The 24,952-nt window shown below is 49.9% G+C and overlaps 1 protein-coding gene across 2 annotated transcripts in view; it reads right to left on the reverse strand.

Moving 5' to 3' along the window:
• ZNF831 (zinc finger protein 831) overlaps positions 1–890 on the reverse strand; it is a 111,407-nt gene extending 110,517 nt beyond the window's left edge. For both annotated transcript variants that reach the window (XM_047852398.1, XM_047852399.1), the window contains exon 1: positions 439–890. The gene's annotated coding sequence lies outside the window, so the exon portion shown is untranslated. The remainder of the gene's footprint in view (positions 1–438) is intronic.
• Between the last annotated feature and the right edge of the window lie 24,062 nt (positions 891–24,952).

Below are 24,952 nucleotides of genomic sequence, written 5' to 3' on the forward strand. Positions count from 1 at the left end.
GCGGTGGGGGGGGGGGTGGCAGAGGGACACCGGGGGGTAGGTGTGCAGCCTGCCCTGGTGTGGGTTCGGGTTTAATGGCCGACGCTGGGGATACGGTTTGCCTGCTGAAGCTCAGTGCCACTGCAGCTCTGTGTGTGGGCGGCGGCAGCTACACGTCTGGGTTTCAAACCATTACACTGAACATTTGCAAACAGATAAAAAAACAAAACCATCCGGTACAAATGGAAACTTCTGTTTTCCCTTCTCTTCCTGCGTTCTGGCCCCTTTCACCTCTCCCCCGGAGGAGGAGGAGGAGGAGGAGGAGGAGGAGGAGGAGGAGGAGGGTGGGCGCGTCGCCCTCTGGGCTCCCCTGCAACCCCCGGCCCCGGCTCCTGCGGCCACACCGCTCACTGCCACGGCCACTGACATGGACAGGCGCGTCAGGTCGTCCAGACTTACCGCCACGGCTTGGGGAAGGCTTCCTCTTCTCCAGGGTCCTGCTCAGAATCCAGCCTCTTGGGAGCCATCAAACCCAAGGGGCGTTGGGGGTCTCCATACTGGGTCCCTTCTTAACCCTCCTGGTCTCAAAGCTACCTTAGAACTGGCCAACGAGGGGGAATCAGGTGCGCCTTCCCATCCGCACGACACGCTCCCCGAAGAATATCGCGTGAGCGGCGACGCGAAGGTACGCCGTGAAAAGAAAACGGGTCCGGTGGTCGAAAGACTTTGGCAACTGTTGTATCCGGCACTGTCCTGTGAGAGTCAGGGAGCACATTAGCAGCTAAAGGCTCTGAGAAGTCCTGCAATTCAGAATCCCGTCCCACTTGTTCAACCCAGCGTTTCCAAAGCGTGCGTGAGGTTAGCCCACGGGGCACCGGGGCCCTGAAGAGCAACGCCGGCCATCACGACACGCGCACGCGCCCGTCCCCACACCACAAACGCACACGCACGCAAAGGCGGTGAGCGACGCAGGCGCGCGCGTGCGCGCGTGCACGCACACCGCGCACGCGCACTCCCGCCCGCCCAGCCCGCCGTGGAGCTGTCGCCCGAGTCCACTACCTGCGCGGGAAGGGAAGCCAGCGGGGAGGGATGCTGAGGGGCGGCGTCACGGTGCACGGGGTGACGTCGCGCGGCACGCGGTGAGCGGTGAGCCTGAGGCCGCGGTTCCAGCGGGACGGGGGACACACGAGGAGTGCAGAATGTTCTCCGGGGGCGCCGTCTGCGGCTTAGCCCCCAGCCCAGTGGCTCCACTGCCGCCTCTCCCGCCCAGGGGCACAGCCACGCGAGCTCACGGGGCGCTGTGGGGCACGCACCCCCGACTGGCTTGAGAGCCCCCGGCGCCGTCCCCTGCTGGGCGGTGCGAAAAGCGGACCCGTCGTCTGATCCTCGGGAGCCTGAGGCTTCCGAGGCGGAAGAACAGAACATGAAACCCTGAACCTCCAGGAGGCACCTTTGCCGAAGGGAGACGTTCATGCTGGAAATGGGCAGCAGGACAGGCAGCGGGACGCAGAGCAGGGGACAGGAGAGGAAGAGGTGGCGCGCTCTGCTGGATTGGGGGCTGCCGTGCCCCCCCCCCCCGCCCCGTGCCAGGAGATACCCGCCCCACGGTCCCCCGTTGATGGGCCTTGAGCCTCAGCCGCCTCCTCTAAAAACAGTTTTTAACCAAGGATCATTTTGACCCCCCCCCCCCCGGGGACATTTGGCAAGGTCTGAGGACATTTGTGGTTGTCGCAACGGGGGTGTAGTGCTATTGGCATCCAGTGGGTAGCGTCCAGGGATACTGCTAAACGCCACCAGGAGAGAATGATCCAGCTCAAATGTCCGTAGTGCAGCAGAAGCTGAGAATCCTGTCCCAGTGGACCCTCCGGTTCCCCGCGGTGGGGCTCAAATGAGACCCCGCATGGGATTCGGACTAAACCAGAAGGCAAGTACGGTATGTTTGACAAGAAGAACTTCCATATCGTATAGATGGCAGTTCATTTCTTATTGGGCAACAAGATAAAGAGTAGAGTGAAAGCTCTCTGCTCCAGCCCGAGATGAGAGAGAGCCTACCTGCCTTACAAACACTCCACATTACATGATCAAAAAAATAAATAAATAAGAAGAGAAATGCCTCCTCTTGCTTAAGTACACCAGAGAACTTGAACTCTGTGTGAACAAAGTGAAATGGGTGTAGAAAGGCTTTAAAAAGCTTGCAAGCACTTCGACGGATAATCATTGGTAATTAGAGCATTTTATAGAATCCATTAAAGAGGCTTTAAACAAAGCTGAAATTATTTGTTGACCTTTCTTCTGAAGGAGGGTAACAGTCGTGCTGACAACACTAATGTGTCCGGCCTGGTTGGGGGTTTTCTTTGGAAGAAAACTTCAGCCAGGCTTGCAGTACGGTCCTCGGGACGTGGCAGATTGTTAGAGACCGGCAAAAAGAGAAAGTGAAATTAAAGTTCAGACTCCTGTTCCAGCTGACTTCGCAGAGGCAAAAAGAAAAGCTGACCAGGCCTCACTCTGGGCCCCCATTCAGTGGGACCCTGAGGCAGGACTCAGGGTCCAGACCCTGGAAACGGTTTTCTCCTGGCCAGCGGCAAAGTCCCAGGTGGGTGTGAAACCAGGAGAGGCGGGTAGGGCCGGGCCGGCTGTGATGGGAGTGAAGGAAGACAGGGTGTGTTCGAGGCCATCAGTGCAGAGACCAGCGCCCTTGCAAAGAGGCTTTCGAGGAAGGAATGACCAGCCAAGTTTCTGACGTGGACAGTGCACTGGGCCCACACGAGCCAGTTGCATCAGCTTCCTACAGGAGCCAAAACAGAGAGCAAGGCCAGGCCGTTAGTTTTGACTTTCCCGTGCCTTCCTCATTCACCTGTCTGCTTGCTAACCAAGACAAGCAATAGTCACGCATTCGAGGGCTTCCTGTGCCAGCACTTTGCTTGGCCCTACGAACAAAACAGTGAAGGAAAAGCAAAGCACGGTCCGTCCCTGCCTTCACGGGGCTCAGAGTCAGAGGGAGTAGAAAAGGCCAAAAAAAAAGAAAAAAATCAAATAATTATGAAAAAAAAAAAAAACGTCCAATTCATTCAGTTAGTCATTGGCTAAGAATCTGAACCTGTACTTTATACTAGGCCGTGTTCAAGGAGAAAAAAAAAAAATGCACGAGCAAATTACTATCAAAAACTACAATGAAGACAACAATGTAATGAAAATCTACCTGGAAAGAGTAATGCTCATCAGGAGCTCTAAAGCCAAGGCCACCTCTCTTTGTTAAAAGCGGATAAGAGGGCCTAAGTGTTAAGCACCTACCCGCCTAGGCTAGGCTAACTTCTCATTTTGGCAGTGCATCATTATTCAGCTCCAGGTTCTGTGCCACCCACAGTTTCTATGAACCCCAAGCTTTGGAAACACTCCCTTAAGCATGGAGGCATTGTTGAAGAAGAGTATCTAGACCATCCCAACCATGGACTTGAGGTCTTACCAAGGGAAGAGGACTGTTCAGGACCTAGGACAGCTCTGGAGTGCCTGGTTGTCTAGTTCCCCACCTTCCCTGGGTGCTGCCGGGCCAGAGGAGGCACACCAGTGCTTCCACCATGGCGGACAGGATAACCTTCACACAGGTGTCTACGGCTTTCTGTGTGCCTCACTCCCTCGTGTCTCTGCTTTTTCATGGCTTTCACCCTATTCCCACTGCCAATTCCTGACTCTTTCCACCTGACACTCAAGTAGAACAAGGGAGAAACTGGTTCATTTAGTCTATACAGGGCCTCACAGTTGGTCAGAGCTTGACCTTTGGGTTAACCCAGAAGCTGCAAGCCATCTTACAGAGAACTGCTGGGCAGCCAGTCAGCCACTGCTGAGCCAGCCCTAGACAAGGGACAGGGTTTCTCCAAAGGGCACAGCTAGCATTCCATGGAGAGCCTCCCTCCCAATACAGTGGTGTTAGGAGACGAGGGTCTGGACCAACCTGGTGGTCCAAGAGATCATTTCACATGACTTACAAATGAATATTTTAAATTGCAGTAGATATATTTTTATTCTGATGTCACTTAGTATGTCTGTAGCTAAAAGATCAAACTTGTGTTTCCCTTTTCAATAGATTTTAATAGCTAACTTAGAAGTATTAATTTTATTCGAAGACTTATATGGAAATCTAAATGAACCAGAATATCTAAAATGATTTTGAAAAAGAAGAATAAAGTCAGAGGAATCATACTATCTAATTTTAAGACTTATTATATAGCTACAGTAATCAAGACAGTGTGGTATTGATGGAGATAAACACATAGATCAATAGAACAGAATAAAGAACCCAGAAATAGACCCACACAAATATGCTTGACTGATTCTGGCAAAGGTGCAAAAGCAATTTAATGAAGGAAGGATAATCTTTTCAACAAATGATGCTGAGCAATTGCATGTCTTAGGCAAAAAGAAAAAATCTATGCTAAACCTCACACCTTAGACAAAAAGGAACTTGGAATGGATTGTAGATTTAAATGTCAAACATAAAACCATAAAGGTTCTAGAAAAGAGGCACCTGGATGGCTTAGACAGTTAAGCATCCAACTCTTGATCTTGGCTCAAGTCATAATTTCATGGTTCGTGGGTTTGAGCCTGTGTCGGGCTCTATGCTGACTACACAGAGCCTGCTTGCGATTTTCCCTCTCTCTCTCTCTCTCTCTCTGTCTCTCTCTCTCTCTCCCTCTCTCTCTGCCTTTCCCCCACCCGCTCACTCTCTTTCTCAAAATAAATGAACTTAAAAAAATAAAAAAATTTTAGAATAAAATATGGGAGAAAAGCCTTGGGACCAAAGGTGAAGGCAAAAAGTTCTTAGGTATGACACCAAAAATGCAATTCATAAAAGAAAAAATGAATAAATTAGACTATTAAAATTAAATATTCTGCTCGGCAAAAGACTCTCAAGAGGATGAAAAAGAAGCTTTATTGAGCACATGATGTTGGAACAAGTGGATCTCCACATGCAAAAGAAATTTTTTAATGAATCCAGACACGGACCTTATACTCTGCACAAAAATTAACTCAAAGTGAATCATTGACCTAAATGCAAAATGCAAAACTATAAAACTCCAGGAAGATAACATAGGAGAACACCTAGATGACCTTGGGGTTGGCAATGACCTTGTAGATAAAACACCAAAGTCACCATCCATGACAGAAATAGCCAATCAGCTAGACTTTGTTAAAATTAAAAACATTTTAATTAAAAACTTTTGCTCTGTGGAAGACAGTGTAAAGGGAATGAGGAAATAAGCTACAGATGGGGAGAAAATATTTGTGAAAGACATCTGATAAAGACTGTTATCCAAAACATACAAAGAGCTCTTAAAATTCAACAATAAGAAAGCAAACAACCCAGTTAAAAAATGAGCTAAAGACCGCAATACACACCTCACCAAAGAAGATATACGGGTGGCAAGTAGGCATATTAGAAGATGCTCAACATCATATGTCAATAGGTAATTGCAAATGAAAACAATGAGATGCTACTCTATACGTATTAGAATGGCCAAAACCTGGAACACTGCCAACACCAAAGGCTGGTGAGGAACTCTCATTCATTGCTGGTGGGAACACAATGACAGTTTCTTATGACATTAAACATACTCTTACAAATAATCCAGCAATCATGGTCCTTAGTGTTTACCCAAAGGAGCTGAAAACTTATGCCCAGAAAAAAAACCTGCACAGATATTTATAGCAGCTTTATTCATAATCGCTAAAACTTGGAAGCAACCAAGATGTCCTTCAGTAAGCGAATGAATAAAGAAGCCATAGTCCATCCAGACAATGGAATATTATTCAGTGCTAACAACAAATGAGCTTCAAGCCATGAAAAGACATGGAAGAAACTGAAACACGTTACTAAGTGAAAGAAGCCAATCTGAAAGGCTACCCACTGTATGATTCCAACTATATGACATTCTGGAAATGGCGAAACTATTATACATTTGTCCAAACCAATAGGATGCACACCACCAAGAGTGACCTTATTTTAAACTATAGACTTTAAGTGATGATGATGTATCAGTGTGCGTTCATCAGTTGTAACAAATGGCCCCTTCTGGTGCGGAGTATTGGTAGTGGGGAAGGTCATGCAGATGTGGGGGCCAGGAGTATGTGGGAAATCTTTGTACTTTCACTTTTGATGTGAACCTTAAACTACTCTAAATTATCTATTTTTTAAACATTGGAGAGAATATTTGCAAATCATATATTGAATAAAAGACTAGCATCTAGAATACATAAAGAACTCTCAAAATTGAATGGTTAAAAAAAATCCAGTCAGAAAATGGACATCAGACACGAACAGGTGCTCCACCAAGAGGACAAACAGATGGTCTAAAAGCACATGAGAAGACACTCAACACCATCAGGAAACACAGACTAAAACCATCACTGCATACCTATCAGAGTAGCTAAAATTAAAAGTACCAACCATACCAAATACTGGCAGAGATGCAGATAAACTAGGTCACCCACACGTGATCACCCACTTGAGAAATTGAACACTCTGAAAAACATCCTGGTGGCTTCTTATGGAAATGAACATACATTTATTAGACGGTTTGGCAATTGCACATTTGGGAATTTATCCCTGAGAAATGAAAACTTATTTTCACATACAAACCTCTATATGCATGTTGATAGGTACTTTATTTGCAACAGCCAACAACTGGAAACAACCCAAATGTCCTTCAACAGGTAAGTGATTCAACAAACTCTGGTGCATCTACAACATGGAATACTATTAAGCAAAACAAACAAACAAACCTGATTCACACAACTTGGATGAATCTTAAGAGCATTGTGCTGAGGACAAAAGGCCAATATGTACCATCGGATTCAATTTTTATGTAATACTCTCAAAATGACAAAATTATAGAAATGGAGAACATGGTTGCCAGCGGAGGGGTGTGTTAGGGGAAAACAGTGAAGTGAGATCATAAAGGGGCAGCACAGGCAGCCGTATCTTGATAGTGTCTACATAGGATAAAATTGCACAGACTTACACACACTCACACAAGTGCATGTGAATGCTGGTGGAATCTGAATGAGGTCTGCAGCATAATTAATTGCATTGTACAATGTCAGTTCTTACTTCTGCTATTGTACAGAGTTATTAAGATGTTGTCATTAAAACTGGATGAAGGGTCAACAGGACTTCTCTCTACTATTTTTGAGTCTATAATTATTGAAAAAGAGGCTTCAAAAGAAAAATATTAATTAAATACAAGTACAGGTGATTCATGCATTCAGCAGAATAACTGTGGTTGGTAACACAGACCTGCCCAAGTTTCAGGGGTGGACGTTCCTCTGGTGTCGAGAGGCCTGGTGCCACCCAGGGAAGGTCAGAAGCAAGACTAGCTCTTCTCCACTCAGGGCTGGGCAAATTTAAAATTACAGGGGCCTCGGATTCCAAATGAGCCAACTTTCTAAGTGGCCAGAGGCCTTCTTTAAGCTCAACTGAAATTGAATTGAATGACACAGCAGATGTCTTTGTGATAAGAGCAGCCTCCGACAGAAATACCACATTTCATCAACTCTAAGACACACAATTGCAAGAAGCACCATTATTTTTTGTTCCGCTATGAAAGAAAAATAAGCTGCCAATTAAACCGTGACACAATGCTTTCTTATCGCTTAGAATTTTTAATTTTACTTATTGAAAGGGTTCTTTGAGACTTAATTAGACAGATTTTTATCACATATTACTATTGTGCATACATAAAAATGAAAATACAAGGGAAATAAATTGGTTGTTATTCCTCAAACTTCTTTATACTGAGTCCAACTCTTCTGAATCACTTTTCAACTCAGGCTCATCAATGTCTGGGTTTTTTCCACACTCTCTCATCCTCTGTGCATTCATCCATAGCGCTGATGATGTAGCATTTCTTTAAAGAACTCATAAAAGGATTAAAAGTCATGAGCACAGGGCTCTCAGCAGACTTTAGAGTTATATACAGTTTTTCTGCCTCAGTTCCCACTTCAGCAGTGTTGCTAAACAGGAATGATTTGCTCAAATCATTCACTCCATTCCTACAACCATGACATTCATAGAGGTTATAACAGGGCTCACTGTCCAGTCCAGGATCTTCCAGTATGCTGACACTGGTCAGTTCCATATCAGTTACATGTGTTCACTGCAGAAAGGAATGCCAGGCTTGGATTCTAGGCTTTTTGAGGTTCATGCATGCACGGACAATTCAACCATGTCATGGCCTTCATGACATACTATGGACCCTAAGATCCATTCTAATTTCAGAAATAATATTTGTGTGAAAAATATTCATCACAGAAATAATGAAATGCAGTAAGTGCATAAATAAAATAATGTCAGATGGCCTTAAGTGCAATGAAGAAAATGAAGCAGGGAAATATGATCAACAGTGGCTGTGGGGGAGGTGGACAAAGAGAACCTTTCTGAGGAGAGGATACTTGAGAAGAGTCTGAAAAGTAAGAAGTCTTCGGCCAAAGGAAAATCAGAAGGAAGTGTCCCTGATGGTATCTGCCCGAGACGTTAGATTATGCTGCGAGACAAAACAACCCCGAGGTCTCAGTGGCATAAAACAATAAAATAAAAATTTGTTTCTAATTTATACTTCTTGTGCATAAGCAAGTATTCCGAAGTATCTTTCTCACTTCAAGATCTGAGGTTGATGGAGAAGCCACTGGCTGGAAATCTCCACTTGCCATGGCAAAGAGAAAGGGAGGAGGGTCAATCCCAAACAGGTTGTGAAATCTACCCACCAGCGACACGTGTCCATCTGCCCACGTTACTTTAGTGACAGCAAGTTACTAGGGCTGCCTAACTTCCAGGGGCTGGGCAGTGGAGTGCAATCTACCGCATGCCTATAAGAAGAGTCAAACAGATTTAGGGAACAGCGGTAATGATCACACAGGCAGAGAGAAAAGCAAGCACAAATGCACTGAGGTGCAAAGAAGCATGGTTTGGGGGGTGGGGGAAAGAGGTAGAAGGTCAATGTGACTGGAGAAGGGTGGAAGGGGGGACAAGGTGACAGAAGAAGACAACACCCTATAGAATGGAGAGACCTGTCCTAGAACCCAACCATGCTCTAGAAATCTCTATTTCATCTTATGACCTCCAATGCCTGGAGACAGAATTAAACAACCAATTGTGTAATGAGGTGGTTGAATTACACCTAATTTCCACAAATGCTTTTGTTGAGCAAACATTGTAGTGCCAGAATGTGGTTTTCAATCATTTAATTAGTCTTCCAAAATGCTCCAAAATCGGTGTTAATCACAGTTTTAAAATAATACATTTAATGTGTCCTTAAATACTTTAGTGTGGCTCAGCGTTAATCCCATAATTAAATACGTTGAGTAATTGATACATATTTAACACCTGCCACTTGGAATTTTGAAAATAATGCATTTCTGAAAGCAGGTAGCCAATGGGGAAAGCCCATCGGGCTTAGCAATTTTCTTTGGGATGACCAGGGACGGAGGGGCCTGGCTCTCAGAACTGGGGGTATGTGCACAGATGAGGCAAGCATTCAAACGAAGGGCTTGGGGCTTGGTGCAGTGTCACAGCCTTAGAATAACAATGCTGCACCCAGGGGAACCTACAGGCACTGCCGGGCCCCTCCGCCTGGCGCTGGGTGCCTACAAATGCTCCGTGGACACTGCTCCCGTCTGTCTGGAGACTCTGTGGCCATGTTGATGATGCTGTCAAAAACCAAAGGTTGCAAACCACAGGTGGACTCTATCCTCACAACCCCACTCCACACAAGAACACCTGCCCAGCCCCTGCCTGACTGCTGCTGAAGGAAATGTCAAGGGGGAGCCGGGAGCTGATGGGAGTGCCAGGTTTGATACCCCCATAAAGTCTGAGCCACCAAGAGAACCCGAAAAGGCTGAGTTTGAGGTTGACCGCCCCTTACAGCCCAGAGACATCAAGGCACATCTCTGCTCTTCCAATTCATCCTAGCTTCATCAGAGAACAGAAATAAAGAGGGGGGTTATCACGTCCAATAGAAAAATGTGGTCGAACACACAAGATATTTTTACCTTGTATACTGTGCTTCATTGATTCACCCCAGAAGAGGGTTTATTGGGAGCATCTAAAAGGCATATTAGCATGTATGACAAGTCAACAATCTGGATATTGCTGTTTGAGCGTGAAAGTTTTCACTTTTGTCCTAGAGAACCAAAAAGCAGAGTGGCATAAGCAAGATGAAGGCCTATTTTTCCACTAGGTGACAGACCTGACACTGGATGGCACATCCAGAGTCAACAACCCACGCTTCTTCTAACTGGTTGGTCCACCCCCCCCCCCCCGGCAGATGCCCTGCCCACGCAATCCAAGATGGTGCACCACCTCTTTTCACAATGGGCGAAGGGGTGGGGCCTGGGCACACCCCTCCCCTATATGGGCTTGACATGGAAAGTGTATAACTCATTTCCCTTCACAGCTCTTTGGCCAGAAGTTAGTCATAAGGCCATTTCGAGCTGCAAGAGAAGACAGAAAGTTTTATTTTTATCTGGGTGACCAGGTGTACAGCTATGAGACAGAAAGGAAAAGTGATGTAGTGGACAACTTGCGAGCCTTGGCATGTTGCCCTCCGGGGGTTTGGAGTCTGCTGGGGGAAGAAAAGCATATGGCCCAATTCCAACATCTCATCCTAGAATGGGCCAAACACCTATTAGGGTAGGAACTCACAGGAGGGGGTAGTTTGGGGACCAAACTCAAGAGGGAGCTACAGTATCTACCGCAAAGGATAGTTATGGGCTTAACACGAACTCAAGAGTGCAGAGACAAGCTGGGTGGTAGAAGGCAGCATGGGCTCCACAGTCACAGAACAGAGCTTGAGCCCTGCCCCACCACTTACTTTCTGGGTGGCGGTGAAGGAAGAATTCTAAAGGTCTCCCCCAGGATTCCCAGCCACTGATTATTCAAACACAAGAGCAGGTACAGCTGCAAATGGCCTTGGCAGACGGCATTAATATTACTAAGTCTGCTGAGACTGTAAAGATAGGGAGAGTATTCTGGGTTATCCAGGTGACGCCAATGTAACCACATGAGCCCTTCAAAGTAGGAGAGGAAGGCAGAGGTGCAGGGGGATAAGAAGGCAAACGATAAGGCAGTAGGAAGGGAAAAGGTTTGAAGCACGAGAACGACCCACCTGCCAATGCTGGCATGAAGGGGGCCATGAACCAGAGGGTGTGGGTGGCCTCCTGAAGCTGAGAATGTTCCCCAGCCCCAATGAATAAGGACAGGACCTCAGCCCTACACCCACGTGGAACTGAATTCTGCCAACAGCCTTAACGAGCTTAAAAGTGGGATCTTCCCCAGACAAGAATGCGGCCCTGCTCACCCCTGGATTTCGGCATCCTGGGACTTGGAGCAGAGGACCAGCAGAGCCCAACAGACTATGAGGCAACAGCTGGATGCCGCTTTCAGCTGATAAACATGTGGTCATTTGCTATGGCAGCAGTAGGAAACAAGGCCAGCGACCTTGGGCAAATCCCTTCTCTGCGGCCTGTTTTCCTCTTGGGTCAACAGAATAGCAGTCACTCCTGAGGGCTTGTATGAGGCTGAAAGGAGGCAATCCAGATGGCTGGTATACAAGAGATGGTCAACAAATGCTCCTGCTATAACACGGATGGTTGCTATTCCCACCTCGGAGATCCCGAGGCCATCGAGACACAGAAGGAAATGGGCACTTCCCATGCACAGTCTCACCCAACCCTATAAGGCAGCTACTTTTATTGGCCCACTTGCAAAGATGAAACCGAAGCACTGAGAGATTAAGTGATTTTCTCAAGGCAGAACAGCTAATAAGAAACAAAGCTTGAGATTCCGCCCAAGCCATGGGGCTCTAGAGCTCTGAGGGGAGGGAGCCAGATGCTCCCATCCCAGCTCCATTGTGCGTGCAGATGAGCAAAGAGAGGCCAGGAACCAGTCTGCAGGGAGCCAACCTCCACACGAACAGCAGGTCTTGGGTGGAAACACAGATGACCACCTGTCTGCTGGGCATGCCTGCAATGGAGCCAGTGGTTTTCTCTCATCCTTCCTGGGTTGTAGGGAAGCCTAGGTTCTTTCTGCTCAGCTTCCAAGAGTAGTCTGCCCGAACAGAAAGGTCATAACTTCCATCCTTTAAAGTCCAAAAGAGAGACAAGTGGACAAAAAGCCCAATAGACTTCATCCATTATTCAGCCATCATTGGGCTCCTTCTGGATGCCGGGCCAGCACTGTTCTTGGTGCTGGGTTACATCACTGAGCAAGCTGGGCACATTCCCAGCATGAGGGTTAAGACAAGAACTAACCAAGTAACTAACCAAGTGAGCAAATTTGATCATGATGGAGAGAAGGAGCTCTTCAGGCCGGTGTCTGTTGGTTGCTGGTGCCACTACCCTCTGTCCACAGTTCAGTAAGATGCTGGGCATCACTGTCCATGTTGGAAGAGTCGGGGTGGTCCCCAGGATGGAGAAGCTGTCAGAGAGCTCACCCAGAGACATACCCAAGGCATCCCCTGGAAACAAGGAGGAGAGTCTGGGCTGCCATCTGTCCCCATATCGGGGCACTGATCTTCCCTGATGACGGTCAGTGACCACCACTTCATGGTAGGGACAGGCAAAATTCTGGAACCTGAGAACGAGCTAATAGAAGTCAAGCAGAACCTAATGGAGGAGGAGGAGGAGCCATGAGGTCTCCGTGCAGGGCCAGCCCTGGCCACCAGGCTGCCTCCCCTCTCCGAGCCCCAATTTCTAAGCTTTAGATGAAAGAACAAAGGGAGATGAGCCGTCAAGTCTCCTCCCAGCTCCCGGTCTCGAACATGTGCTCGTCCCTCCCTCCCTCAACCAGTCTTGGTCCGCCTCTGCTGTGCGCGCACCCCTGCATTCATAACTATGAATTGATGCTTTCGGTTCCCTCTTCCTGCTTGGCAACTGTCAAACCGAGCCACACATAGGGCCACCGGGCTCGCCCATGGGCAGGGCTGTCTGGTTCTGCATGGAGGTGCCTGTGTGCAGATCGGCATTAGCATACGTTGCTTTAAATCATCTCAAAAATTGACTTTGGGCAAGCGCTTGACAGGTGAGCTGTGTTTTCCTACTAGAAAACAAGCAGAGCAACAACCCAAGGTGACCCCACAGAAGTCATGTGGGACCAGAGGTTGAATAGGCCCTAACAGATCAGTTGAGAAGCTTCCAGCTGCGGTCAACAGCATAAGGGGCCCCTGTCAGGCCCTGGGAACCTCAGCAGAGCAGAACCTCCATGTGGCGGGGTTTTCGCCTGGCTCGCTGGGGCCCACAAGGCTGGAGAAAGAGCCCATCGCCCCCAACTGGCTCACCTTCTTCCCGGCAAGGCATGCTTGAGGTGGAGTGCAGGGTTTACAGAGGATTTGAGTTAATTCACCAGTTGAGCAATCCAGTGGTTTACAGAGAAGTATGAAAAGGAGGAGGCAAAGATGTTCCCAGAAAATGTCCAAGGAGCATATGAAAAGATGCTTCACCTCCAGAAAAGCATCAAGAGGAAAGCTAGTGAAAAATGACATCACAACAAGGGCGAGTATCACCAACATTTGACACAGGTGTTCTCCACCCCCCCCCCCCACGACGGGCGTGTAAAATGGGCAGCTTTTTGGAGTCCAGCCTGGCACAACCAGCACAGCAATTAATCACCTGGGAATTTTTTGGCCTGGAAACATAATCAGACAAATTCACAATGTGTGTGTACGAGGCGGTCTGTTGAAGCAAGAGAGGCCCCCCACCAATAAAAAATGCTTAAATCCCCAACAAAAGAGACTTGGCCAGTTAGATGAAGGGACATCCACACAACGAAATGCAGCGCAGTCATTTAAAAGGCTGGTATAACTTTACATTTTTTGACTTAGAGAGACGTCTCCATCGCGTTATTGGGTGGAAAAATAGCAAGTTCCAGAACAGCACCCTGTGAGGTTCCCATTTATGCGAAATGGCTCGTACAATGGGGCGTTTGTGTGCACAGCGCAGCGAGAGGCAGCAGAAGACCGACCACAATGTTACCCCTCCGTGGAAGGAACTGGAGGGATTTTAATTTTCATCTTTATGCTTTCCTGTGTGGTTTGAATTCTTTACAATCATCCTGTATCATTTTTATAATCAGAAAGAAAAAGTACAATAAAAACGGTTTCCATTTTTAAAAGAGAGCGAATTCAATGAGGCACAGAGTGCAGGCGTTCTGAAGGCCCTCGCCATGCCTGGGTGGGAAATAAATCTGCCGGGCGCCCCAGAGAGCAAGGGCTCGGCAAGGCCGTCCCTGCCCACGGCAATGCGTGCGGTTTCGGAGACCTCCCGCTGATGCGCTCACCGCCACCCCACTGGCAAGTTCTCATCCATGCCACGGAACAGACCTCCCTTCTTTTCCCCAGGGTCCTGCAGGGACTCCAACGCCCACTAGGGATGCTGTCCGGGGTGCAGGAAGCCAGGGGGGCTGGGGCTTGTGGAGGCAGGTACGCTGGCCGGCCGTGTACCACTGACTGATGGACCCTGCCCCCTCTTCTGTCCAGCGAGGTGCAGCAGTGCTAGCCTTATGGGGACCCCCCGAGCCGACACACATGGGGGCCGAGCACAGATCCAGATGGCCTGGACTTCACCGAGGGAACAAAGAAATATGAATCCTCCTCGTTGCCGGAGGTTCCTGCCGTCCGGAGGAGCCTAGACTCTGGCTGGAGACAAACTTTAAGTACCTGATGACCTTGGGCATCGGTGGTCAGATTGCTGAGCATGAGAAGGGAAGCCTCTGCGGACCCCAGACCAGGAAATGCCCCAAGATGCTGACAGGTTTGCACTGGGAGGACAGCATTTCTTTACCCACTGTCCTGCACCAAAAAAAACACATTTTATTTTGTTTAACGTTCATTTTATTTTTGAGAGAGAGAGAGAGAGAGAGCACAAGCGGGGGAGGGACAGAGAGAGAGGGAGACACAGAATCCGAAGCAGGCTCCAGGCTCCGAGCTGTCAGCACAGAGCCCGACGCGGGGCTCGAACTCACAAACCGCGAGATCGTGACCTGAGCCGAAGTCGGACGCTGAACCGACTGAGCCACCCAGGCGCCCCAGGAAACATTTTAAATGGAGGCCCATTCAGAAGCAGCTCATGCTTGCTGAACACCTGCTGTGCACCACACACTTTCACACTTACTTCTTTTGGGCCCCATGACAACCTGATAAGAGTGTTACCAGCCCTCATGGCAGATGAGGAAGCCACAGCAGACAGAGCTGAGTGACAGCCTACATCACACTGTGAGCAGACGTCAGAGACAGGACACTGGGTCCCGAGTTTCAAAAGCAGAGATTTGGAAAACCACCCCTGAATTCCTGAGCCTCCTGCCTCAGAACCGCTTGTAACCCCCAAAACACCAAGGTCATGGATGCTTCCACACCCCGAGTGAATTTGGGGCATCTATTCTTTCTGGGTTAATCATGCTACCCGTGGCTTCCAACACCACGGACAAGCTCTACATGAAAGCACCTTGCATTTCAGAGTTGTTCTTGTGCATTCGGTGGGGCTCACTCAAGTACATAAACATCCACAGGGCACATGTGTGACGCCCGTCTCATACATCAGGAGAGGACAGGAGCAAAAGGCCCCCGTTTCCCAGCACTCACCCACTGACCGGCAGAAGGGAAGGTGACGCGTCAGGTGACTGCCTGGAACGCCAGGGCCAGAACGGTTCAGCAGTTCAGAGCATCCTAGAAACTGAGGGGGCCTTTCACACTTCAAAACCCACACGTCACCCAACAGCCATGATGGTTCACATCCTGTTGGAAAAATACAAACAGGGAAGGAGCTCGTACGCTACCTGGCATCCTAACGGCCTTCCTCTTCCGTGACAGCAAATGCTGGGTACTTCTGCATCCTGATAGCGTTGGAGTCACATGAATGCACATGTGATGACATTGCGTAGAGCTATACACACGTACACACACACAAGTGCACACAAACACAGGTGATACCTCAGTAAGGTTGACAGCATGTTAACGGTATGGTGCAAAAGTCGGATTCCCGGTTTGGATAAGTGCTATGGCCCCACAAGGTGCCATCGTTGGGGGAAGCTGCGTGAAGGGTCCACAGGAACTCTCTGTACTATTTTCATAACTTTTCGTGGGTCTAAAGTTATTTCAAATTTTAGAAATTTCAGTTTTCTAAAATACATCCAGTACAAAAATGCTGACTCGAAGGGGCGCATGCACCCCAATGATTATAGCAGCGCTATCGACAACAGCCAAATTATGGGAAAAGCCCAAATGTCCATTGACTGGTGAATGGATAAAGATGATGTGGTATATATATATTCGATGGAATATTACCTGGCAATTGAAAAGAATGAAATCTTGCCATTTGCAACAACATGGCTGGAACTAGAGTGTATTATGCCAAGTGAAGTAAGTCAGTCAGAGAAAGACAAATATCATACGATTTCACTCATACGTGAAATTTAAGAAACACAACAGATGAACATAGGGAAAGGGAAGGAAAAATAAGATTAAAACAGAGAGGAAGGCAAACCATAAGAGACTCTTAAATACAGAGAACAAACTGAGGGTTGTTGGAGGGGAGGTGGGTCAGGGGGATGGGCTGAGTGGGGGATGGGCATTAAGGAGGGAAATTCTTGGGACGAGCACTGGGTGTCGTATGCAAGTGATGAGCCACTGAATTCTACTCCTGAAACCATTGTTACACTATATGTTCATTAACCTGGATTAAAATAAAATTTAAAAAATAAATGCATCCATCCATCCAGGATCTGACCGCTTCTCCCAACTTCCCAGTCTGAGCTGTACCACCCCTTACCTGGTCACCCCGCTTTGTACCTTTGCAGTAATCCCCAGGGGCCACCAAGAGCTTAGGTGGACTGAAGGCCAGGTGCACCTGGCCTTATGTGGCCGCAGCCTTATGTGGTCTCCTTGCCAAACCTTCTGTTCATCTGCTCCCCATCATCCACATGGCCCCCTTGGTGTCCCAACATCAGGACATGATCAGGCCCGGCTCTCCTGTGGCCACTGCTTTCTCTTCTTTCGGGTCACAGAGACCACCTCTTCGGAGACGACTCCCCTGACCCTTCATCTATAGGGCCCCTTCTGGGCCTGACAGGGGAGGGCCATGGGACTTTCTACAGTGGTGGAATTGTACCCGGGTCAAGGTGATACGGGTGCATACGCTGGCCAAAGCTCACCAAGTGAGCGGGTTGGATCTGTGCAGTTTACCTTATACGATTACACCTGATGAAAAATGCAATCACAGGGGCACCTGGGTGGCTCAGCCGGTTGAACACCAGACTTTGGCTTAGATTATGATCTCATGGGTCGTGGGTTCAAGCCCTGCATCAGGCTCTGTGCTGATGGCTCAGAGCCTGGAGCCTGCTGCAGATTCTGTGTCTCTCTCTTCTCTCTCTGTCCCTCCTCTGTTCATGCTCTGTCTCTCTCTCTGAAAACAAATAAATAAAACATTTTTAAAAATTCAGTCACAGTATTAAAGACCCCTGCCCATTGTGACTGTTCTAGCGCCTTATTTGTTTTCTTCATGGCACTTGTTACTTTCCATGATCACCTTTTCACGTATATGTTTACTTGTTTGTCGTCTGTTCCCTGACACACACATGCACACACACACCATCGGAAGCCCTCCACAGGAGGGGAAGCGCAGGCCTCCAGGACAGCGGGAGCCAGGTCTGGCCCATCACACTGCATGCCCAGCACCCAGCTCAGGTCCTTGCCGGACACGGTGAATAAACATCTGCCTGGCTTATCTCACCACAGATGCACTGGGCAGTGAGCTCACCAGGAAGGATCTCAGATCTTTTCCACTCTGATGCTCCCAAAAGCAAGCAAGTTGGCAAGTTGTGTCTTGGCCAACTCAGTCCAAATGCAAGAACTGACTGGCTCATTTGATGAGTACTGAATGAACGCTGTGGGGTGCAGCAGTGACCAAAACAGCCAAAGCCCGATGCTCAAGGGTCATCCGTTCTGGAGGGTGACAGACACTCGACACCTTGATGTCGCACAAGCCAGGAGATGAAAACTTCCCAGCAGAAAAATAAAGTCGGAACCTCTGGGTAGAGATCCCATAAAGGGATGAGTAAAGCCAGGCACACACCTGAGGGAAGCAAGTTCCAAAAACGGAGGAAAGCAAGTGTTGATGCTCTGAGTTGAGGCATGTTGTTGGGACAACCCAAGTGGGGGAACAGGAATGTGGGGTCTCAAGGTCATAATGAGGACTTGGGACTGTACTCTGAGTAAGAGAAAACCCTAGGGAGGCTCAACCGGACAGTGCAGTGATCTGACTGAGGCTCTCACAGGATCCCGTGGACTGCTTGGGAAAGGGACACAAGGGCAGGGGGAGAGGTGAGGTGGGGGGTCACCACCCAGGGCACACGAGAGGGCAGCTCAGACCTAGTAGGTTGCCATGGAGGTGTTAAGACCCCAACTCTAACTCTTAAATACTGAGAACAAACTGAGGGTTGATGGGGGTGGGGGAGAGGGGAACGTGGGGGGTGGGCCTCGAGGAGGGGACCTGTTGGGATGAGCACTGGGTGTTATATGGAAGCCAACTTAACAATAAATTATATTTAATAAAAAAATAAATAAAATAAAATAAAATAAAATAAAATAAAATAAAGGCTATTTTAATATTTTAGCCATTTCAGCCACTAAAAAGACAAAAAAAAGACCCCAACTCTACTTCAACTGGAGCATCCACAGGATGGATTCCATGGAGCGTGTGAGGTAAAGCAAGGAGTCAAAGCTCCAGGAGTTCTGCCCAGAGCAAGAAGAAGAAAGGAGTTGGCACGTCTCAAGAATAACTGAAGTTTAGCCCACCTGGGGAGCAGCATCCTCAGATGGGGAATCAAGAAGCTAGGGATAGCTGGCAGTGAGGGGGGGACAGTCGTCCCGTGGCTCCCAAGCCATGGATACAAATACAAGCAGCACCATGTGGCCCACATACAGCACCTCACCTAGTAGAGAGTCAGGGATGCCAACAGCAGAGACCAGAAGACCGGAAGAATCCAGCAAAGAGCCCTGAGACAGAGCAACCAATGTGGCTGGCAGACCACCAGGAAAGAGCTGACCCTAGAGGACAAAGAAAGCGTTTCCAGAAAAAAAGAGGGATAGACCACATCCCACTGCTGGCTGAAGGCAGAACGTGGAACTGGGCCGCCTCGGGCCCCAGTGAGTGTGAAAGGAGCCATATCTATGGGGCGTGGGAGGAAGGCTGAATTTCAGTGGGTCTGAAGGAAAATGGCGGCCGGGTGCAAATGGGAGCAGTCCACTCTTTGAAAACATTCCCGGTAAAGGGGGGCAGAGAAATGGGATGGTGGTGAAGGGAAACGTGGGGTCGAGATGAGCCCTTTCCTCAAGATGACGGAAATAGCATCAAGGTATACACACCTCGTGGGGAAGGAGGATCAACATCCCGGGAGAGGGGACACAGGCAGCAGTCGAGTGCGCACGCGCACAAGGGGAGGGTAGCTGACAGGGGAACACAGAACGCTTCCGAAATTGCATTTCCTAAAGAAATTCATTACTTTCCAGCATGGGCAATGATTAAAAGTAACTTCTAACAAAGTGTGCTCTGCCAGCCAGGGACATGTGCATAAGGGACACTCAATAAATATTTGTTGATGGATTGATTTTCAAGTACGGTTCCCGCTGAACTTGAACACGCGAGGTTCATTTATAATTGGAAGCATCTCGTTACATGCACCTAGTGAGCCAAAGTCCTTAAAAACAGTTTGCTCTCCATCATGCTCCCACTCCAGCCAGCCCTCAGCCTGGCCCCAATTTAAATTATCACTTCAAAATTGGTGAGGCCTGAATTAATGAGATTTTACTGCACTCACGGCTTTAGATTAAAATCAATGCTGTGCCCGAATGCGAGTCGATGAAAAATGGCTGGAGAAAGCAGAAACTAATAAACAGCTCACATTTTTCTGGGAGACGCTGGCCAAGGCTCTCTATCTTCCTGACCGGCTCCCCCGCTCCTTGGCTTACCTGAGACAGCACATCTGAACCCACAGACCCAACACCTCTTTCTTTGTCTTGGGGGCAAATCCAAAGGCCTTTTCGGTTGGGCCTGCCGAACAAAAAGCATACCCGTTAGGGCAGGGGCCTCTCAGACTTCAGGGCGAGTACAAATGGCCTGGGGTCACTCTCGGAGGAGCAGGGCACTTAGGACGCACTAATCTGCAAGTAACCTCGGCTGGCACTTCAGAACGGCTGAGACGGTAAGTCAGTATTTGGTTATCTCCAGTGACCAGAGGCCCTGCAGCCGGGCAGGGCCAGGGACAGCAAATCCAGGGGCTCTGCGGCTCCAAGCAGGGACCCGAGTCCTTTCCCTCCGATCTTGCACCCCCGGCACACAAGCTCTGTCACAAGATGGCCGGTGCCATCCCAGGTGTCATATCCTGTCCTGACAATGGCCAGCCAAAAAAAAGAGCTATTTCTACCTGAGTCTCTTTATTTTTAATTTAAAAAAAAATTTTTTTTAATGTTTATTTATTATTGAGAGACAGAGAGACACAGAGCGTGAGCAGGGGAGGGGCAGAGAGAGCGGGAGACACAGAATCCGAAGCAGGCTCCAGGCTCCGAGCTGTCAGCACAGAGCCCGACGCGGGGCTCGAACCCACAAACCGCGAGATCATGACCTGAGCCGAAGTCGGTCACCCAACCAACTGAGCCACCCGGGCGCCCCTTTTTTTCATTTTTTAAAGTTCCTTTATTTATTTTTGAGAGAGACAGAGACAGCGCAAGTTGGGGGGGGGGGAAGGGCAGATAGAGAAGGAGAGAGAGAATCCCAAGCAGGTTCCGCAACAGCCTGGTGTGGGGCTTAAACCCACGAAACCGCAAAATCAAGACCTGAGCTGAAACCAAGAGTCAGACGTTTAACCGACTGAGCCACCCGGGCGCCCGTGTGCCTGAGTCTCTTTTCAAGAGGAGCCTTTTCCAGAAGCCCCCCAGCAGACACCATGTAGTGCCTCATCGGCCAGGCCTGAGACACCTGCTCGCCCCAAAGCTTGCACTGGACAGAGGAGTAGGATTGCCAAGGCTGACTGACTCTGGTCAGGGTTTAACCCCTGCGTGAGGATGGGGACACACCCCCGGCTTAGAAGAGGGTGGGCGGCTCCACCAAAGAGTTCCCGCCAGCGAGGGTGAGGAGTGGTGGGCACCAATGCCAGCTTCAGGCCCGGCCATCACACGCCAGACTGAGCCTTGCCAAAGAGCCCCCCCTTATGCGGGAGGAAGCTGGGGTACGGACGGAGGTCGCTTGCCCTGAGCCCCGGCTTCTGACTCCAAGCTCGCTGTCACCACGTGTGACTTCCTCCTTGGCTCGATGGGAGGCCCAGTGGAAGGGGAGAAGGCTCCCAGACATGCTGTCCCCAGGGAGGCCTCTTTTCTTTGCCGACGGCGCCTGAGCGGTGACCCCGGAGGCTGACGCTACAGAGCACAAACACAGACAGCCCTGTGTCTGCCTCCCCCTCAGAGCTTTGCGAGAAGCAGCAGCCATGGGAGGAAAGTTTATTTTTCCTGAGCTGTTGGAGGATCACCTGACGTTGCCGCCAACACCGAGTATTTTGCATCCGACGCCCTCCGCGCCTCGTCCCCACACCTGAACCAACACGGCCGACCTTCGCGGGGAGCGGACGCGTGCTCTCCGGGCAGAAGGGGGGTCTGTGTCTCCCGCTGTCGTGAGCCCTGGCTAAGCTGGTGAGAAGTCAGACTTCAATATCCTTTCAACTGGCACCCACTTCAAAGAAGCTTTGCGGAGCCTCTTAATCTGGTTTATGTTCTGGGAATGAGAAGCCTGATCAGAACTCAGAAGTGCTCTGCGAGCAAATGCCCAGATCACAGACGCTCGTCGGAGAGCAAGATGCCTCTGCGGCCTGCTGACCCCGGGGCGTGCGGGAAGTCCGCTGCCCTCCCGGGAACCAGTGGGGAGCCCCCTCCCCTCCTCCCGTGTGGACCCTGCCATCGAATCCCCACTCACCGCCGCCTTCTAGCCTCTCCCTCCGTGCTGGGGTTGTCAAACACGAGGGCTGCTGATTTGATCCGCAAGCCCACCCTCCCCCCAAATGACGCCCACCAGATAGGCTCTTCTTCCACACTGGCTCAGCCGGCCTGTTGGCCGGTGGACCTCGGCGGGCCCCTCCTCTCCACTGTGACACCAGGCCACACACAGAGGCCCTTCCCCGTCCCTTAACAAAACTTACTTAGGGGCGCCTGGGTGGCTCAGTCGGTTAAGTGTCCGACTTCGGCTCAGGTCATGATCCTGCTCATGGGCTCGAGCCCCGCGTCAGGCTCTATGCTGACGGCTCAGAGCCTGAAGGCTGCTTTAGATTCTGTCTCCCTTTCTGCCTATCCCTGCTTTGCACTCTGTCTCTCTCTCTCTGTCTCTCAAAAATAAATAAACGTTAAAAAAAAAACGAAAAACAAAGCAAAACAAAAAACTTCTTACTTAGCTGGAATTGTTTAGGTAGGACAGGGCGTTCAGGTCTGAGGCGGGCCTCTCAACACGCGGGTGATATTTGCCATACGTGAGATTTCCACGTGTGGCTGGGCGATTCTCTGGCTGTGGGGGGCGGGTTGTACCAGGGGAGCCGGGCTACAGCCCTCGGGCGCACGGAAGCTTCCTGGAGCCTTCGGGCCATGTCCTCCTTGACAAGGTGAGACCATAAAGCTATATCATCCTCCCATTCGCCCGGCTGGGCTGCCATGAGGAGGAAATGAGAGCGGCTGGGACGAGAATGAGCCATGACATCCAACCGCGGGAGACAGAAAATGACAGTGGGCCTTGGAACGGGCACCATCAAGCCTCCCAGGGAAGATTCTGGGTCCTGTTGGGCCTCCCCGGTGTTATTTCCGTGACTCTGCATAGCAGAGACAGAGGAACACGATTATAGCAAAAAATCAGAGCGAGCCGCTCTGCAGGCCGGACGCTGTGCTTTTCGTGCGTGAGCTCACTGGGCCGTCCCCACCTTTGAGGCTGACATCGTTATGAGCCCCCCTTGCAGCAAGGGTCTGAGGGGTCCGCTGGCTCAGGTACCAAGACGCAGCTAGTAGCTGGCGTCACGAGGACTTTTACCCAGGGCTGGCTGATCCCCCCCACCACCCCCCAGCGTGGAGCCGTCCCCCGCCGCACTAGGACCAGAATCCTAGCTCCGTGGGTGACCTGTAGCTGCCCTGCCCTCTCTGGGCCTCGGTTTTCCTCTTTGCAGAAGGGAGAAAATGAGCCAGGGAGCGGACGCTCCGAGTCCCCTCCCAGCTCGGGCGAACTCTAATTCTCGGAATGAAACTTGGTTGAGAGCAAATTGCAAACTCTCTAAGGCAGCACTTAGCGACTGTGCTGCCTGCTGCTTCTTGGCTGTGCAATTTCCTGCCGCTGCAGGGACGGGCCGCGAACAGAGAAGACCTTCCTGTTCCTCACTTTATAGCCCCCGATTCAAGCAGCGCCGCTTCTAATAGACTGACGACTCCATGGAGGCAAGTTCCTGTTTGGGGGGGGGAAGCTTTTTCAGGCTAATCTCCCCCCCCTCCTCCTGCTTCTTCGTATTTTCTCCCATTCCCCCCCCCACCCCAGTCTTTGCCTTACCAGCCTCAGATTTTCAAACCTGTTGTCAAGGCAACACTAGGTTTCTCTCTCTGCACTCCAGTGTCTCAATGGGGGTATCCATAGCAACAAGAATACCTTGCACTTTCAAAGTCAGTGACCTCCCAAAGCTTCGTGGGACTTGCGGAGATAAATTATGTTTAGACCACTTTTTACCACGGCAGCCCATTTAGTACCTAAACCAGCCCAACCAATGATGTCTGTACCAGTTAGCTTCTGCCGTGTAACAAATAACCCTATGGCTTAAAGCGGCAGGCGTTTATCAGTGCTCTAAAGGCTACCCGGGAGTTCTCCCCATCTCAACTGGGCTCACTCTCCCGTCTGCAGGAAGCTACAGGTGGGTGGGCACACAGCCTGCTTGTCTTGGCTGAGCTCTTGAACTTCTTTGGGGGTCATCTGGCCACAGACTGGATCAGGACAGGCTCAGATGGGACAGGATTCCCTCTCTGAGTTACAGGGAGGCAGACAGGGAGAGACCAGAAGCTTACAAGGACTCTTGAGGCTGGCATGAGATCACTTCTACACCATTCCATCGGCCAAAGCAAGTCTCAGGCCAGGCACAAGGGGCAAAGAACTAGACTTTACCTTTTGACGGGAGGGACTGAAAAGCCACATCACAAAGAGCGTGGGTGGGTGGGGAGGGGGGGTGGAGAACTGTGACCATTTGTGCAAACAATCGACCACATTTCTTGTGGAGAGATTCAGGCACCACTTACGTATGATCTGGGCTTCGACAGCTGAGAAGTGGCCTTAGCACAGAAGGAATGGATCCCTTGGAATTCCCCGGGTCTCCCGGCCCTTCTGGAAGCCGCCCCAGACTCCCGCTCCTCGCAGACATCTTTAGCTATAGCACTGCTTCCCTCTGTACATGTTATCAGTTCGCTTGATCCCCACAGGCGGAGAATACAGGATGCCCCAGCAGAAAAGAGAGACCCTGCCCCCAGAGAAAGGGACCTGAGTGCTGGACAGTCAAAATCAACAGATGACTATGGCCAACCCCAGCCAGCCTCCACCGGCCAACAAGCAGGAATCTGTGCTGGGTCAACAGTCGGCAATTTAGCAAGAGCGATGGAGTAGTTTCTCACTGGGTAAAACCTTCTCCCCCTGGCTTCTCACCGGGTAAAACCTTCTCCCCTCTCTCTGGCAGGCTTCAGAGCTCAAGCAAAACTATTTTAAAAAACAAACCCTTAGAAATCTCAGCTTGCCTAACCTTAGACCAGGAAAACACAAGCACTTTGCACTCTGCTGCAGGATTCTGCATCAGTCCTGAGGCTGGCAAAGTATGCTGTGCTCCAGAGGGGTCCGGAATGAAGGGTCACGGCGCATGTGGGGTTCGCCAACAGCCCGACAAAAT

The sequence above is a fragment of the Prionailurus viverrinus genome, chromosome A3 (assembly GCF_022837055.1).
Source record: "Prionailurus viverrinus isolate Anna chromosome A3, UM_Priviv_1.0, whole genome shotgun sequence".
Classification (NCBI taxonomy): Eukaryota; Metazoa; Chordata; class Mammalia; order Carnivora; family Felidae; genus Prionailurus; species Prionailurus viverrinus.